The sequence below is a fragment of the Pinus tabuliformis genome, chromosome 1_1 (genome assembly GCF_031772625.1).
Source record: "Pinus tabuliformis cultivar Carrire ecotype Pingquan chromosome 1_1, CPIR1, whole genome shotgun sequence".
Taxonomy (NCBI): domain Eukaryota; kingdom Viridiplantae; phylum Streptophyta; class Pinopsida; order Pinales; family Pinaceae; genus Pinus; species Pinus tabuliformis.
Window position 1 is genome coordinate 373,872,793 of NC_142297.1, and position 8,451 is coordinate 373,881,243.

The following is an 8,451-nucleotide window of genomic DNA, read 5'->3' on the forward strand; positions in this document are numbered from 1 at the left end:
GTGTTGCATGTAGTCACATGATCAACCTTAGGAATTGAGCAATCCATTTTGGAAAAAACCTAAATAATAGGGGCCTAATTTCTCAAGGAATTGCACAAGGAAATAGGGGCTCAAGCAGAGGTAGAAATTGACAAAGTTTGGGTTTGAGCTTCTTAGGGAGCAGAGGGATAGGTTATTCACTTACGGGTTGTGCACAGTTGAGTAAATCAATTGTAATACATCTATATTCATAAGATTGATGCAAGAAGGCATTCGAGTTATTAGAAGATTGATTTCCCCACAAAAAATATTGTGTGCATGTATTTTATTTCTTATTGCACGTTTGAATTTTTTTGTTCTAAAGTAGTGTAGGTCTGTGTCTTATGATTTTGAAAAAACTTCATGATGAGTTGCAAACCTACACCATAATTTCTACATCGTATTATAGTAGGATTCACATTAGAGCATGAATTTCGAATTTGTTTCTCAGGAGGTTCGAATTTGCAGTTCAGTGTAGCAAGATCTCTTAAGAACTAAAAATATGACCTTCAATGGGATGAGGCTAGAGTATTCCTTGGAAGGCAACACTATTTAATTGACTGCAAGGATCGCATGGAGGAGGTATTCGATGACAATGGATTGCTAGAATACATCAAGAGAGATGTTACAAAACCAATAGAATCTGATGCCCAAAACCTTGCTCAGTCCAAGAAAGTTGTAGCCAAGGTGTGGATAATAATATTGGAAGGAGTATGAGACAACATTATTAGCAATATCCATGGGAAAGAAAATCCTTATGGAATGTGGTAGGCACTCACAAATCTGTTCTAGAATAGCAGTGACCACAAAAAGTTGGTGCTCAAGGATAAACTTTGAAATATCAAGATGTAGAAGAATGACTTTACCCTGCAATATCTCACGATATTCACACGAGTTCATGATGAGCTTGCAGGAGTTGGTGTTACTCTTTCAAAGGATGACTTGGTAAGAATATCCCTTCTAGGCCTTCCCAAGAGTTGGCATACCTATCAAGATTAAGTGAACGAGAGTGTTATAGACATTTTTGTGCCTTACATCATTGAGCATGAAATGTCCATAATCTAAGGGATCCAAAGTCCCTAAACATGTTGTTCCTACCCCTAGAGGAACAAGGCTAACAAACCACAGCAATTCACAGAAGTTCTCCACCAGAAACTGTTCAAAAACAAGTCAATTCAGGATCATTTCAGTGGCTACACTAGCTGTTTGCGCTGAATGTCAAAGCCAACATTGGCTACCTGCGCTGAATGTCAAAGGAAACATTGGCTACCTGTGCTGAGCGAGAGTGGAAATGTGGCAAGTTCATTTCTCAAGGTGTCAGAACCCAGGAAGCTTCCAAAATGACACTTGCCTCAGGGAATTCGACTGGTGATGAGTAAGAGGTTCCAAATCTCCAAGTGGAAGCAAGAACCTCCAAGTGGAATCAAGAACTGACAGAGGGAGAGGACACTAGTCAGATCTCAAGCTGACTCATCCTCTCTCCAAACATCTATATATGGATCTCTCCTCCATGAGATCTAGAGGCTGGAATTTTGTTATTGCAAAGAATTGCTGTTGGTTTGAGATTGGAATCATTGGGTGCTTAATGCTTTGAAGGGGGTGAAGATAGGAATTCCATTTTCTGGGAAGGAGATGCTGGATTGGAGCCCTCTGGGTTGTATCTCTTCCTGAACCTTGTTATTCATCAATAAAGCTATCTTGGTTTCTCCTATATATTGATGTATTTTTGATGTATGATTGCATTAGTATGTTTAGTTTATTTCTAATCCTGAACTAGTTATGAATATGAATCCATGTCTTGTGTAGTGTTCTCTTCTTGTGATCTTGCAGAAACCTCTTGAAGCTGGGCGAGCGAGAAGGCAAGTAGCTGGGAACTCTCCAAGAGAAGAGAAGCCGGATCAAGGGACAAACGGAAGACACCGGTTAGTCCATCCATCTCTCTCTTCATTCTTAATTCATAAAGGAAGAATACTAGAATAGCTGTCTCTGTTTGTTGCTAAGGCACTATCACACCTTAGGTGGATAGGATCGTCCTGCATAGGCATTTTTCCCCACAACAAATTGGCGACTCCGCTGGGGAGATCTGTTTAGTCATTTTATTTGTGTTTCTATCATTGTTTGTTTCATAGATTCGACAGCAACAATCGAACTGCGTCTGCTATTCCCAGATGCAAAATAGACAGTTGCTGCTTTGATCCAATCATTGGACTTGTCTATGATCTGAACAATGGACTCACAAATGATTTGATGATCCTTTGTGATAGATCTTAGTACCCCCTCAAAGCATCCCTTTGATTGCACCTTGCTTGTTGCTTTTATTTGGCCTGAAACAGTGGATTAAATAGCAATCTGTGACCCAGAACCTGTGAGAAACGAGAGTTTCTCCTTCAGCGCAGACCCAGTGAAGGGATTCTGCATTTCAACGCAGGTCCCGTGAAGGCTACCTGCGCTGAATGTCAAAACCCCTGTGTTGAGGTTGCGCTGAACCAGTTTGGCCTTGTGCAGCTGGGGTTCTCTGCTCTGTTTTGCATTGTTTTGATCTCTGATTTTTGCAGCCTGTAACCAGCATAGGTACCAGTCTGATAACTCCTTCTCTCTGCTTAGATTCCGCCTCCTTTTGTACAAAAAGACTGTGAGTGTTTTTATGTGTTTGTGGCATCATTTACAGTTTTCCTTTGCATGAGTGAAATAGTCATCCTGTAGCCCTTGATTCAGATCTGTTGATTGTGATCTTAGGAGAGAGTTCATTGGCTATTTACAGTTGATTATCCATTTACTTTTGCTTATTGGTTTGAGTTTGTCTCTTTTAAGTGTCGAAACAAGTATTCATTTCGAAAATCGTTAAGTGTTGTAATCTCTTCTACCCTCTCTGATTTCGAAAAAGTAAACTTGTTTGTATTTGTCATTTAAAAGCAGATTCAAAGTTGTACAAAAAGCTTTCTGTGTAGGCATCAATACTAAGAAAGCGGAAAACAAACACCTGCATTGTGCATTTGCATCTTGATAGTTTGCATGTTGGATTTAGGAAAAGTGCATTAGAGTGTGCTGATTGCTCTTTGAGAAAAGATGGTGTCTTTATTTTCCCTTAGTAGCTAGGATTTTCAAAGTTGAAAAGATACAAAGCTTGCTTATCATCTTTAGACTGCATTTAGGAATTGTATCATACATCTCGTGGTGAACCTTGAAAGGCAAACTTCTAAAAAGATCAACCTAAAATAAATTGAATGAACTTAACAACGCTTTGCAACATAACGCACAAGATAGAGGTCTAGGCTAGAGACGTGTTCCGGCGTCGTAAAGCCTAGTGATTGTCGATCTCGTGGATGGTGGGTGATTCCTCCTGAGGGACGATAGCGCCAGTACGGATTGTGCTCCCACGTACCGTCGCATATATATTGGGAGACCCCTATAGGCATAAAACCTTTATCCTTAGGAAGCCGTGTCGACCGCCCTACTGATCGCAATGCACTGAACACAACATTCAGGAAGATCGACCGCCCGTACCCTAAAAAGTATTCTGCGGTTTTGCGAAAAGTTTGGCACACCCTCTGCCTAGAACTCCAGAGCAGTTCCTTTTGGCCTTTTTCAGACTCTATAACAGAAAAAGTCCATCCGAGCATTTGTCACTTCGGGCTCGTTAAAACATCGAAGGAGACTAGAGTCATCTTTAGCTTTTTCTCGACTCTTTAAAACTAAAAAAGCAAGTTCTGTCTAAAAGCGTCTAAAAAAATCATTTAATTCGGAAACACATTTTCCCCTTTTGTATTTTGGTTGATCGAGTAATCCGCAATCGTGGAAGAAAGTCAATTGAAACCCCGTCGTTCGCGGAGGCTTACGAGTCAACCGTCTTTGTCTCCGGAATCGAAAACAGTACGGACAAAGCGAACTCGTTTAACCGGTTCAAAATCTCCTATCAAAGTTAGAACAAGTGTTCCAACAACATCTGAGATTCCGGTTACTCCAAACATTTATGGAAACCCTACCTCTATGGAAGAAGTTCAACAGCCACAGAGGGACAGTAACATTGATCCTAGTCTGGGAGAAAATACTTGCGTTACTGAACCAGTTCCATCTGTAATCGGTTCAGAAAGTCTTGTTCCTCAAACAACTGTCGCTGTTGATTTAACCCCTTCTTCGGCACCAGAAATATTTTACGGACCTGATGGTCTTCCCCTTCCACCTGGTTTGATTGCGATAGAGGAAATTGTAGAAGATCTGCAAGCAAGTACTCCAACTCATTTTGGGGTCGGGGTCACTCTATTTCCTTCGACATCAGAAGTTAGTCCATCACCAGTGGAAGTTCCTATAGAATCGCTAGGCAATCTATTGGATAGACTCAAAATGTCTGAAAAACCGTCAACATCTAGGACTATGTCGAATGACACAGCGACAGCAGAAGCCCCTGCCGTCACTCCGACAATGTTTGCCGGCATACCATCTGTCCCGACTAGCTCACAACCGCTAGAAGGAGTCCACCAAGGGACTATTTCGACAGTGTGGTCTGTTCCAGTTTGTTCATCCGGAATGATATCCGGCAACTCTTATGTTGAAACTTGCCAGATTGATCCATTTGGAGGTCAATTTGGGCAATCCAGTCCCCAAGGACAAACAATCCCCTTGAGTTCTGGATTGCTACCGTATGGGGGGCAGTATGCCCTTTCATTACCCCCTCCGGGAGGGTATCCATACGGGAGTTCACAACAGTATTCAGGTTATACTGAAGTTACATCAAGTGGTTGGGTACCTATGCTACCTCAACAACCAAGGGTTGTATATTCTATGCAACAGTGTGTACCTATGTCGAACATCCCGACCACACTGGCCATTGTGACAGTGTCGCAAGTTCAAACGTTGCCTGTTATATGTCAACCTCAGATTTCTCAGGTTGTAATGCAACAGCCCCTTGACCCTGTGACACAACCACAATCGCCAACTGGTGGGGCGACACAGGTCCAAACGGGTACAATTACCCCACACCTTGGTCCAACAGTTAGTATAGCACAACAGAACATGGCTTCACAACCATGGCTGGTGCAATACCAACAACCACAATTCCAGCAAGTGTACCAAGGTTCTGAGCAGTAGATCTTTGCGAACAGTGGACAACCGTATATTCAAAACGGTCAAAACCAACCGCTTTACAGTGGTCAAGTCCACCAACCGTATCAGTCATACCAACATAAATTACATTATGCTGGTATGCAAAGGCCCACTACTCAGGCGATTCCATCGTACCCTAGGTATGCTTCACCTAACCTGAATCAACAGTTACCATTCGTGGCAACTTTAGAGTTACCCGATTTACACTGGTTAAACAACGATCCGATTGCTTACGCCCCTTGGTGGCCAACGATTCCTCACAAACTTCCATCGGACATCCCTAAATTTAATGGAAATCCAGGTGAAGACCCATCATATCACATGATGACTTTTCATCTATGGTGTTCATCAAACACCCTAAACGATGATTCGATAAGGCTTTGCCTTTTCCAGAGGACGTTAACGGGTCCAGCGGCAAAATGGTATATTGAATTACCTAGAGCCTCGTTCGACAATTTCAGCTCCCTAGCCACGACTTTCTTAACCCATTTTCAATTACCGATAAGGTATGAAACGGGAACAGAAATCTTAACCAACTTCAAGCAGACAACGGCCACTCATATATCCGATCATATACATGAGTGGCGTCGTCGTCGTAGGATGGTGAAAACGTACGTTCCCGATCAGCTGTTAGCTGAATGGTTTATAAAGTCGTTACTTCCTGCTATAACGGAAGATGTGGCCAAGGGGGGGGTCGTAACAGAGGAGCAAGTTATTGCTCATGCACAATATCTAGACTTAGTCTACACTCAGTCTGGCACGCTCTACAACAAAATACCTGACGCCCCTAGACCAGAATTCTCAATTCCTCCTCCTCCTAAATCAAATAGTGACTCTCATGCCGGCGATGGTGTGATTGGCACGGCAAACGCGAAATCGACAAAGGCTTCGTCTAAGAAAGCCCGTAAGACTTCAGATCAAAATGCAAAAGAAGAAATTCTTGCTTCAGAAGTAAATGTCGTATCAGCAGATAAAGGCAAAGAAACCAATCAACCAGGAAGCAAGAAGAATCGAAACAAAGGGAAGAAGAAGAAACAGGGTGAGTCATCCCCTAAAAAAACTTCTTCAAACCCTCCTAGGAAAGGGAAACCAAAAAGTCCATGCATGATATGTGGCGAGGATCATTGGACAGCCGATTGTCCATACAAAGCTGAGCTTAGAAGGTTCTTCAAAAGTTCGCAAACCTCAGCTGTGTTAACTGATCCATTCCCAAATCCAGGTCAAAATCTGGTTGAAAGTGGAAATGCTTCCCCGTCGCAAGTGCTTATGTTGTTGGTTTCAAAACAGCAGAATGATGCTTTGATTTCGACAAGGAACAAAGATTACGAGAATCCACAGCTGTCGAACGACAAAGGTAAAGATCAACCAAGTAGTTCGACAACAACTTCGACAGAAGTTGTACTGCCCATCATTCCTGAATTAACAATAAAACCGCCAAAGGGAGTAGTACACAAGTCGACATTTAATCCTCGCGCCAGAGCGGCGCAGCATTATAACATAGTGGAAGATTTGGCCCAATCGCCATCCGCTATGTCGACTCTTGAAGTACTACAAAATTACCCATCCCAAAGGCAGGCTTTGTTATCGGCTATTGGTGGGGTTGATCCTAAGGATTCCAATCTTGTATCCTTCGACCACAAAGGATACGATCCTCAGTTACCAGCTCAACTAGCTTTCCTTATTCAAGTGAAAGCCCTCAAAAAAACTGTTCACCGAACAATTATTGATGAGGGGGCATCTACATGTATTATGTCGATGAGTTGCTGGAAAAATTTAGGGTCTCCGACCTTGTCGCGATCTTCGACGACATTGAAAGCATTCGACGGAAGGACCTATACCCCGTGCGGTATCCTTAATAACTTGAAAGTTGAACTAGGAGGAAAAACAGTAGAAATAGATGTTGAAGTCATCGATGGGAATCTTGACTACAACATCCTACTGGGAAGACCGTGGATATACGCCATGGCAGCTGTAGTGTCGACTTATTTTAGGAAGATCGCATTCCCTTTTCAAGGAGGGATTACGATCGTCGACCAACAAGACCTCCTCCCTAATGGTTCACAAGTTACAGGAAGCATTCCCATGATCCATGGAAGCAACCATTCGCTTCAAGACATCGGAGTAGGCCTACTGAAAGACCCTACATTAATGGGAACTTTCGCACTTCCACCTCCCATCTATATAGGAGAAGTAGCGTTGGTAGGAGCCTGCAACATGATATCTTCAACGAAGATGTCAGAAGGCGATATCGACATGGATCATGCAATGGTTTTGCCCCCAAGCCCTATAGAAATATTGTAGCAATCAATGTTTCGGGCATGGGAGGTGAACCCAAGTCAACGCTCATCAAGCGTTTGGGTAGATAGGTCTAGAGAATATGGTACCCCATTAGATCCTTGGTCGAAAGTGCATGGGACTGACGAAGGAATCCTACAATCAATGTTGATTGAGGGGGCACCATGGAGTGATTGCCACCATCGTTCCCTTCTTCCAGAATATGAAGAAGATACTCAACATGACCTTTATCACCCTTCAGTTTTTGAATTCCTATTAAATACTGTAAATACGGTGGATTCCGAGCAAAACTTATCCAATATTGAAGAGACTATAGCCATAAATATCTCGACTAAAACAAATGTTGTAGAGAATATTTATGTCGGCAAAGGTTGTTCTCCTTCAGAACTGGAAATATATAACGCTCTTTTTCGCGAATTTAGAGATGTCTTTGCTTGGTCATATGATGAAATGCCAGGCATTGACTCGAGTATCGTTGAACATGAAATTAAGATGTATCCTGATGTCAAACTAGTAAGACAACGGCTTCGGCAGGTGCACCCCAAGAAAGCCGCTGCCATTAAAGCAGAAGTTGAAAAGCTCCTCCATGCTGGTTTCATCTACCCGGTTCCTCTAACCGATTGGGTATCGAATATTGTCCTTGTTATGAAAAAACAAGGGACAATCAAAGTGTGTGTCGATTATAGGGATGTAAACCAAGCTTGTCCGAAAGACTGCCCTACACCCTTCATCGACCAGATAATTGATGAATGCGCCGGATGTGAAATCTTTTCATTCATGGATGGATTTTCTGGGTATAATCAAATAAATATCCGCCCACAGAACCAGTCAAAGACTGCATTCATCTGTCCGTGGGGCACATTCGCTTATCGAAAATTACCCTTTGGTTTAAAGAACGCAGGGGCGACGTTTCAGAGGGCAATGAATTATGCCTTCCATGACATCAAGAACATCGTTCAACCATATCTCGACGACCTTCCGGCTCATTCGCAAAAGCGGACTGATCATCCGCAGCATTTAAGAGCGATATTTCTACGT